Here is an 11,233-nt window from a genome sequence, read left to right on the forward strand (position 1 = left end):
TCTTAGAGGATTTTTAGACATTACAGTCAGTTAGTTGTTCAATTTATCAGTACTTAATCAGATTCATATAGTCATTTTGTTATATTTATATTTTAGTTTGAATTCAAATATTTAAAACCTTATGGCACTTTCGTTATTCTTCTGCAATCCATGATTATATTATCCAGTGCTCACAGTAGGTACCAGCTCATGGGTTATCTTGTGGTCCCTCAGGACTGTAAGCACTGTGTAATGACTAGGGGTAGTCTTGGGTCATTTTGGGATGTCTACGTGATGTGCTGAGGGTTAAGATTATGATGTTTTGCAATTGAAACATAAAATTGCCATAACTTCTTACCCGGTTATCAGATTTGGGCAAATTTTATAACGTTGGAAAGTTAATTCGATTTCCTACACAATGGAAGGCTCTAAATTGAAAACTAATGAGCTTTTTATAAATTTCATAAAAGAATACTCATGCACTGGGACTTAGATTTTGCTAGGGAAATACAGGGTATTACACTATCATTTAGATACCCTATCAGTTTATAGCAGTTTTCTCTAGTATGACCTGAGAGGTCAGTAGTCACACTTTCTACCCTTGTAATTTGTATTTCCCTATCCATAACCATAATTTTGATTCACTTGCATAGTAAGTGGTTTTGATATGTCATTCACAGCAATCATACATGCTGAGTGTTGGATATCATCCTCTATGAGCATGGCATAAGCCTGATTGAGAGTAGGAGTTACTCTCTTGAGTAAGATCTATACCTAGCTTGATCATAGGACTTATTCAATCCACTCAAAATTGTTAAAGTCTCAGTTGACATATATGATCTGAGTACTCTTTGGACTTAGAGAAATCACAGCTAGGATTAGGAACCAGAACATTATATTCACTCCACAAATTTTCAATTTTGTGAAATAATTTGAGTTCGAATCAGTACCTTGAAATGCATATTGATTTCATGATTCAATTGATATATTCGCATATGATTCACCTTGTCATATATTTCCTTCAAATCTTCCCAGACTGCACAAGCATTGGTAGCATATACGATACTAGATAGAAAACTTTCATGCAAAGATAATGGCATTATATGTTTCCTGTTGTTCAGGGAGTTCCTTTCTATAAGACTCCTTGTTGCAGGATCCAGTGACAAAACCATACATTTTCTTCCCTAAGAGAGCAACTTGCATAGATTGACTCCATAGACAATAGTTTTCTGAACTAGTTAATTTGATTAGGATGAATACAGCGCTAGAACTATCAAAAGCACCAATGAAGAGTGAATCACTTTGATCAATTTTAGGTGCCATGAGTGAAGGAATTGAAGTGCAAAATCATCGATTACTGTAAAGAAGAATAAGTAAAAAAATAGAGATCACATTTAATTCTTAAGAATTCTCAGAGAACATGGGGAGAAGTGATCAAAATACTCTCGGCATTGAGCTCGTGGCTCTAATACCATGTGAAATTCAAGCATTATAGCTTGATAATCTATGAGCATTGAAGAAAAAGAGAGAGAGTAAAGATGGAAACTTCATTATTCAGCATTAATACATTACAACATTTCTCTTATTTATAGACTTGAGCTGAGATAGTGTAACGCCCTGAGATCCCATCTCGAGATGTCACACGATGCTTGTGACCCCGAAGGACCACAAGCTAACTCTTTACTGATATTTGTACCTGTACACTGCATAATATCTGGAATAAATGCAAAAACTGGCCATAAGGTTCAACACATCTATAAATACTCAAAATATAAAACTGAATATTATACAATACATCCGTCTGAAAAGCCTTTAATCTGAATGAACTGTGGAGTTGATGGGATAGGTCCCTAACTAACTCCGTCAACTGAAAGTAAATAAAATTTTGATTACAATAATAGAAAATTGAAACACATCCTATAAAGAAGAGGACTCACTGTTACTTCTGTTAACTGGGACTGATCTGCGTATGATACTCTAGGTCCTGTGCCTCTAAACCTATGGTGTCAAATGAGACACCATAGCACAAATAAGTCAGCACAAAATATACCGAGTATATAGACAGAGTAAGGCTAAATGCAAGGGCTCATGCATGCAAAATATGAATAACCTAAATGATCATGAGAATACCGCACGAAAACAAGTACACATACAAGAATGCATAAATCATACTCATAATCATCACAACTCTAGAGGATTGACCTTGGATACTACTTTACTGCGAGCTAAACTCACTACCATCACTGAGATACTGAACCACTGACTCATCTGCTACTGATAACTGAGGATCTGAGTATACTTATATCAAAGACTGAGTTCTAAGCTTACCGCTTTCAACTGACAGATTTAGAGATTCAACTATTCTATCAGATAACTTTGGAAGCTTTATCAATGATAAGAAAATAGAATTATATCCAAATCCAACAACAACAATACTCAACAAATTCTGAGAAGGAGACCAAGCCTATCTAACGGGAGATATTTAAATATGATAATAAAAATATTCAACATGATCTGAGACTGAGATCAAGCCTCTCTGATAGGAGATCTTTAAATATGATAGTAAGCATCTGTATATGAGGACAAGCCTATCTGACGGGATGGTTCATGAATCAATAGAACTATCTGAGTTCCTTACTAAGATAGATGACTGTACCACATGGTCTTGACTTCTAAAGATTGATACTGAAACTGCAACTATGGGAAGTAGTCACTTAACCAACATGCCTCAACCTACCACAGGTGGGGTCCAACCTATAACCTCAACTGGAAGGGCGTCAATATCCTGCCATGGGTAAAGACTCACTCTCGGGTCAAGCCTCTCTAATGGGATGACGCTCGCAGGAAGTCAACCTGAGGAAATATAATAGTAAACCTCTCTGACGGTGACAGCCTCTACTGATGGGTACTCCTGTATCCTGCACTGGCTACACAGTTCTGGAGTTCAAGGATTGCTACTAATGACTCTGGCCTCTCTCTCTGACGGGAGAAATTGCTATCCCTTCCCTCGCTCGTTGCTAGTTTCTACTCCCAACTAAAAGACTCTTACTGAATCCTTAGAATGAACACAATAAAGCTGAATCTGTTTACATGATCATGTTTCTCAAATGATCTGGCTGAAATACACTGAGATCACTTAGTTTCGTATCTGACAGAAATAATATCGAATCACGGTATCTGACTGATGATACATGGCTTGATTAGATTATTCGAATCATTTCTAAGATTAGAATTGAATCATTTGAGTTCTATTAGGACTGGGCTGAGTACAGGTCTAAAGCTAGATTACTAGCGATACAAAGATTACAGAGATAACTGAGATTACTGAGCTTTATTAAGCTTCGTAGTTATCTGAGGATACAGAGTACTATAGTTCACTGAGTTCTAAAAATCATGGCTCGATTGGAATTATTGAGAAACTGACATGGTCTTTAGACAGCAGCTCTATTTTTGGGTATAAATACCCCCAGGACTCGATAACATAGAAGTAAAGCATCATCATTCATTCAAGCATCACAAACATTCATGCATCATTACCATCATTCAGGGATATTCACAAGAAACTAATAAATCATGCCATATATTCAATTTCACAATCATTAGAACATCACCTCAAACCTCCAAGGATTCACAAACGTATACTCATCATCACAACTACCAAGGGGTCACTCTAAGAATTTCAGAATCATAACATACCTTCCCCCTCGCAGACCTTACAGCATCACATATATCATTTAGGAAATATAAACCTCTATTCACCATCATGATTACCAGAGGATCGCTCCAAACATTTAGGGGGTCATCAATAGCGATTCATCGTCACAAACTACCTTAAGAAAGACATGCTATTAAATTATACCCCATTCAATGAAGTATTGCATCAAGTACTTCACACATATATCGGTCTTGACATATATCTAGATATCATGAGATTTTGGGAAAACTTTACACTATTATGTCATTACTCTCTTTTGAACCACTTATCATGTATCAAAACTTAAAATAAATCAAAGAGCACTCACTTGGGAGATTTACCGCTATTTCGTCTCAACTTACTCACTACGGTCTTTCGACAACCACTAGACATGTCTGATTCTACACCTACTAGGGGATTCCATATTATTATTATGGATCATTCCGCTCACTAAGGCATTTTATCAAACACTAGGTGTGCATGGACTAGCCCATAACTTTGGGTTTCCCCTTTAACATACTATAATGCCCATCTATGCTTCACCTCAGCCTTTCATCCAACCTATGGGGTGCATACTCTACTTATTCAATGATCTATAGGCCCTAATGCTAGAACACCTCACATAGACACTACTTTAAAAGGGCTCATCACAACATTACATAAATTCCACATACTAGGGTCAAAGACCATAAATCTTGCAAACAATCATGAATCCAAACTCAACAACACAAGTAACATCAACTTCAACTCATACAAATCATGGAATATTACAAAACATATAATCCTTAAGTTTTAAAAAAAGGGTACTTGAGCTTCTTGGATGAAAGGGACCCAAGAATTAACATCTACATACCTGGGAATTTCTTTTCTTGAAGGCTCTTGAAAGGAGTTCTTAATTTTTCTAGATCCTTCTTGATCTTTCTTGAATTTCATGAAAAGAAAAGAGAGTATTTTGATTTTGGAAACCCTAATTTTTGGGTGAAAGAGAGAAAAATAAATTTTAAGGCCCTTGGCCCAGTATTTATAAAGCTGGGGGGGATGTGGAAAAGACCAAACTGCCCCTTTAAAATTTGTCTAGAAGATTTTGATCGGGGTCTGTGACGGTCGACCTGATGGTCCATTAGAGGGACTGACGGTTCACCAAGTCATCCATCACTCAAGTGCCAAAACTGGGATGTTATGCCTCGGAGTGTCGATCGAAGTGACGGTCTGTCAAAAACTTGACCGTCCACCAGATCGTCTGTCACTCAGGGTCCAGGAATGGGACATTCTGCCTCGGTATGACGGGCTCCTTAACGGTCCATAACTTTCTGATAGTCCACCACTTTGGCCGTCACATTATGTCCGAAAAAGGAAGCCACTGCCTTGGTCAACGGGACACTTGACGGTCTACCAAGGACTTGGTGGTCCGTCAGATCGACCGTCAAACCTGCGATTTCGACAATGCTCAGTAAAATGGCCATAACTTCTTTGTGCTATGTTGAATTTTGATGAAATTGGTATTGATGGAAATCTTGTTCAATGATCTACATGACTAAAAGTAGAAATTAAGGAAATTACACACAATTCAAAGTGTTTCATACTTGGGAAGATACTTCTGAAACTTTTAGACTCAGATTTTCTGCTTTGCTGGATACGCTCTAAGGCTCAGACTAGAAGAGAACTTTGCGGGGTATTACAGATAGTGAGCTTATTTCCATATTATTGATAGCTCATTATAAATAACTAATCACTTGTCTAACAAAATCTAAAAACTTGCTAAATAACTCAACTATATTGCTAACTAATCAACTAATTTGCTAATTCAAGCGAGAAACTTATATCCAATGGAATAGTAACCCTGTACAGTGTGCATTGATCATACTTTTATATCATACTTTGATCTTGGATCATTAGTTAAAACATACTTCACAATCGATCTTTTAATATCCTTCTCTATACTGTATGTTTTACTTTCCAATTGCTCTTTTTATGGCACATTGTTAGGAACTGCTACATGCATTTTCATAAAACATGAGAAACCCTCTTGGCAGACTCATTGTAAATAAAGAATACTATAATTATCCATTTCAATATTGACAACAAGTATGGTGAAATTATTTTCTCTTGGCCAAAATTTCCATTTGTGTAGCTGCTGGTTTATGCACCAAGGTCATGGTGTGTGCATATTTTGTACATGAACAAAAATATTATACAAAACTCAAATTAGAGCAGGGAAAAAAGGCCCATACAAATTTGGTATCAATAATCTCACTCTCATGAATTTGTTCCAATTAGAATAACTGATATAAATATATGTTGTGTTCAAAAAATTAGATCTTGAGGTGGTCGAGTTAGTCTATTGGCTCCAAATTAAGATTTCAGATTGGGTCTCGATTCGAGGATGGATATTGGACCTGGGTCAGGGTTGGGTCCCCGATCCCCCATCATGGTTAAGTTTTGAGTCTCAAGTCTGGTCAGATGTCGGGACCCAGGTTAGGGTTTCAAGTCAAAACGGGTAAAAATAACTAAAAAGTGGATTATAATCATTTTACTCAGATCATGTTTCAAGCTTCCTTGAGTGGACATGCTCCAAACAAACTTCAAGGTAACCAAGCTAACTCTTGCACTCTAGTAAATCAGGCTATTAGCCAACTAAGTGTGAATGATAGCTTATCTTTATGTAAGCCTAATGTCTCTTTACTTTGTAATGATAATGTACAACCTGAGAGCATGGATACACTAGTTGATCCTAATAATCACCAAATTAACTCTTCTAGTAAGATCAATTTGAGTCCACCTAGTGTTGAAGACAAAGTAATGAGGGATAGTATATTGTCTTGTGGAAATTATGAGGACCAACTTATGTGTAGACCTAGTCCACAACTTGAGGATGTTAGTGATGAGGTTAATGAACCTCAAGTAAGTGATGATGTTGAAAATATTGATCGATTGAATAGGAGTAACCCTGTATTTTTCTTTGATGATGCTCATGCTAGTATAGAGGATATAACTCTTTGTGTTTGTGGAACTCTTAGGAGAAAGAAGTTCTTCCTAAACCCATGCCTACGACCACTCTACCCATTTGACCCCAGTGACTATTTGGATTGTGTAGTTCTTCTTAACACCACTTGGTTCTTGGTCAAGATGACAAGAAGACCATGGTAGAGTTTGTTGGAATTCATCCTTATGTTGAAAAGTATTTCTTGGAGATTTCTAATCTACTTGAGGTACTAAAGTTGAGTAAAGGAAGTATCTCCAACAAAGATGAGTGTTATAGAGAGGTTATGTGTTTATTGAGACATGGAACCCATGTGAGCCGTCACTAACGGTTGATTGATTATTATGTTTCCTTTAGCCTTCCCCATTTTCCAAACCTCTTGAATGTCCAAGTATATTTTATAGTATGGGGTTACACACCCTTGATTGATCATTTTAATGCTTGGTTATATCTTAAGTGTGAACAATCGTGGCGTGATGATATTTTTCTTATATTGAGGTTGTTTGGCAATTTTATTGATGGAACTAACTTAGGGGACTTTCTTGATGCTTATCATAGCCAACAGCTTTGCACTTTAAATGTTAACTTCTCTTATATTGTCTTGAAGGATGTTTGGTTATATGTGAAATGGGTGTCACCTTGGCATGGATGTTTTTATTTTAACCCTTGTCCTAACCCTTGTTCCACGAGGAAATATTGGCTGTGTTTTCTTCTCTTATGTTTAAAGATTGTAGATTCGAAGATGAATCTTCTTCATGAAGGAGAGGATGATACAATCTAAATAGCCTTCGAATTACCTGAGAGGATTCTTACAGGTCTAGAGACACTTGATGACTTCTTGATGGCTATTAAAAGGCGTCCATTGGATAATTATGATGATTGAGGAGGCTCAAGGAACGTTAGAGAGGACAAGGGAAGGCAAAACGGGGCTAGAAAGCCTTCGAAAGAGGACATGCACCCTATCCACTTTGGAGATATGCCCAACCCACTCTAGATCTGCTAGAGCAGGTCAAAATATCCTACTATACCCTCGGGGTGCACCCCATGTGCTCTCCAAATACTTAAGCATATGCTAATGGGCTTCTATGTTTAGTCTTTCTAAAATAGGTTACTTTTGGGCCCGTTTGATGTAATAACTTAGTTTACACTATAAATAGGACTTCTCTTTCATTTAGCAGGGAATTATTGATAATTAATGAATGTAAACACTTGTGAAAGTGTAAGGCAAGCTTAGATTAGCTTGTGGCAAGTGTGGAATCACCTGCATTGATTTATCGTTTAAAAATGTGGGTTGCTCGAGAATCTAATTCCCTTGAGCTCTATGTAGGAGTTAGGTGCATTGTTTAACATTGAATAGAGGGTTAGGTTTTGATACACCCTTAGTTTGCTATTCATTTACTCATTGTCTATCTATTTCTTGTTGCTATTTATCCCTTTATCTTTTGTATTCGTATCTTAATTTAGTTTTTGATTTTGTACTTTTTTCATAAATCACGTAGACCTAAAAGGAATTGGATTCCTCAGCAACCCACATTTTTAAAAGATAAATCAATACAAGCGATTCCACGCTTGCCACAAGCTAATCCAAGCTTGACTTACACTTTCACAAGTGTTTACATTCATTAACCATCAATAATTCCCTACTAAATGAAAGAGAAGTCCTATTTATAGTATAGGCTAAGTTATTACATCATATGGTCCCAAAAGTGACCCATTTAGTAAAGACTAAACATAGAACCCATTAAGAATATGTTTAAGAATTTGTAGAGAACATGGGGCGTACCCCAAGGGTGTAGTGGGTTGTTTTGACTAGCTCTAGTGGATCTAGAGCGGGTTGGGCAAACCTTCAAAGATAGACCCTCAACTTACAATGTTGCATATCCTCAGGCAACAAAACATAACAAAATAATATGAAGATGCTTAACAAAGAAAAACCTAAGATACCTATGGCAGTCAATCATCAAATTTAAGCTCAAGATCATTACCCTCTCCAAGTTTCACATTTTAAAACCCAGCTGTGTGTATTAATAAAGCACAACAATGTGACACAAAGAAATCAAGCTATGGCATTACATTAGCAATAAACAACCATGCATATATAAAATTTACACTACACAAGCAAGTAAGCAACTAGAAATACAACCCGCGTTCCCTCATAACAAAAAGTCCCACTCACTCATCTATGAAATCAAGCATGTCAATACGATACGGTCAAGAGATACTCATACTTAAAAAGAATTTCCAATCAATGCATGTCAAATACCATAGGCTTGCCCTTATTTTCTTTACCTTAGCCTTCACACAGTCAAGTTAGGATCACTATAGGACTTTTTCTCGACTTATAATGTAGGCTTGGGGCTGGTATGATACATATGGACATTAAAGTGACAAAGCCTCCTAGGCACTAAACTAACTTTGGGGTCTCACTTATAAACCATTTTTTTTTATTTCTACCTTTATTTCTCCCTTTTATTATTTTATACACAATCAGGTTGGGTGTGGTTTATTTATTCTTTCTTTTTCACTATTTTTATTTTCTTACTTTTTTTTTTGCTTTTATTTTGCTACCACACTCAACCCTACTTTATTTTTCTTTTTATTTTATCCTTCTTCATATCCACTATACATTATGCACCCCTATGATAGACACTCTCAACTTAAATGTTTTCCTTGAATTGAGGTGCATAATGTCCAAGGAGGAACAGGTCCAAAACAGGTTCATTGTAACACAAATGGGAAGGTGAAAGGTGAAAATAAATAAATAGGTGATAAGGCTCAAAAGAGGGATCAAGGGATACTATCTCACAATGAGAAGGTCATTTAGGCTAAAAGTGGACTAAAATCAAAGATGGTTATGATCATTTCTTAACCAACTATCCTTCAACCTAAGCAAGATAAACCAAGCAAGTTCTAGATTTAACACACACAGGGAACTAAGTAGTATCTTACTCACATGGCATAAAGTTACATCACAAGATACTACCTATCTAGTTCATGCACAAGTTAGCTATGATTTTCATGTCCCTAATCCTAATGCAATAACAAGATTCTCATCTCATATAAATATACATGCACATAGTTTAAATTATGGTATTGAAGGGGTATCATCAACAAAAACATGTTAACTATCCTAGATACTTATTTATCTACTAGTTAACCATAACATGTAATGCGCCTAAACATACCGGCTCTATTAGAAACAAGACTCCAGGAAAAAAAGGCACGACAACAAAAACACCAAGAGGACATCAAGACCCATAAGTAGTCCCACCCCCAACTTTAAATCATATATTGTCCCCAACGTATCAAACCTCTACAAAAAAGAGAGTTATGAAACTACTTGTGGCACCATAGGGGCGGAGATTTGACGTCAATCACAAAAATATGAATACAAATAACAAAATACCTTGGGTTACTACCCAAGAAGCATCTGTTTTCATATCACAGCATGACGAAACTTGGTTGGGTACTCAAACTTCCCCAACCAACCCATGGGTACATTGATTACTCAGATTTCATCAAGGTAGCCCAAGAGTTGGCCTTCTAATTTTCCTTTCTAATTTGAACTTATAAACTGCATCCCTAGTTTTTTTCTGATTTCCCATTATGCTCCGAGGGTGGAGGTATGAAAATAAATGACCCAAGAAATAGATGTCGAATGTTGTACTTCTTTTACCTCACATGAGGAATGTAGTTCTTTAATTCTGGCTCAGCAAATTCAAGAATATAGACATATGTTTCCTCCTCCTTTCACTCTTCTTCAGGCTCGGATGGCTCGACCAAGATCTGACTTTCCAAACACAATGTGAAAAAACACTTAGAATGAGGTCCAATAAGCCCCAACTCATGATTTGTAGTATTCTTTACATCCCCATACAACTCTAGTATTCTCTCCTTAAAAGTGACACTATCCATAAAAGTCTAAGTAATTTTTAACTCCTCTAATTTTAGCTCCTCAAGTTGCTTTTTTAGAATTTTTTTAGTCTCACACCACCCATAACTAGGTTGTTGGGCATTACACGATGTATCTTTTGCATCCAATTCTACTTATAGGTGGTAAATATTTAAGCCAAACCTGTCAAACTCTTGAATAAGCTTATAATTGTTGTGGACAAGGTGTGTTACTGTTTCTAATAGGCTATCCTTATGCTCACACACCTATATTCGCCATTGTGCTCACACACCTATATTTTCCATACTTCTGTAATAATGCACCATATCAAAAGGAAAAGAATTAATAAACAAAGAGTCATCATCACTCCACACTTTCTATGGCCAGGTTGTCATCTCAAGAATAGTGGGAAACAAAATAAATAAAACAAAAGAAAATAAAACCCAAGAACTTTAACAACTTCAATCAAGAATTCCGAGACTATATTCCCTACCAACGGCGTTAAAATTTGATAACGCCCAAAATATACCTCCAATTGAAGGACAAAGCAGCCGCTGTCAAAATATAGTAACCCAACAAAGGATGGTGTTTAATCCTAAGGGAATAGGACAAAAATCTATCTCGAACTTATTGAAATCACCAGGCAGTGCAGAAAAGTAAAAAGGGGGATTTGTAGTAACTAGCTAAA

The sequence above is a fragment of the Capsicum annuum genome, chromosome 12, assembly GCF_002878395.1.
Source record: "Capsicum annuum cultivar UCD-10X-F1 chromosome 12, UCD10Xv1.1, whole genome shotgun sequence".
Taxonomy (NCBI): domain Eukaryota; kingdom Viridiplantae; phylum Streptophyta; class Magnoliopsida; order Solanales; family Solanaceae; genus Capsicum; species Capsicum annuum.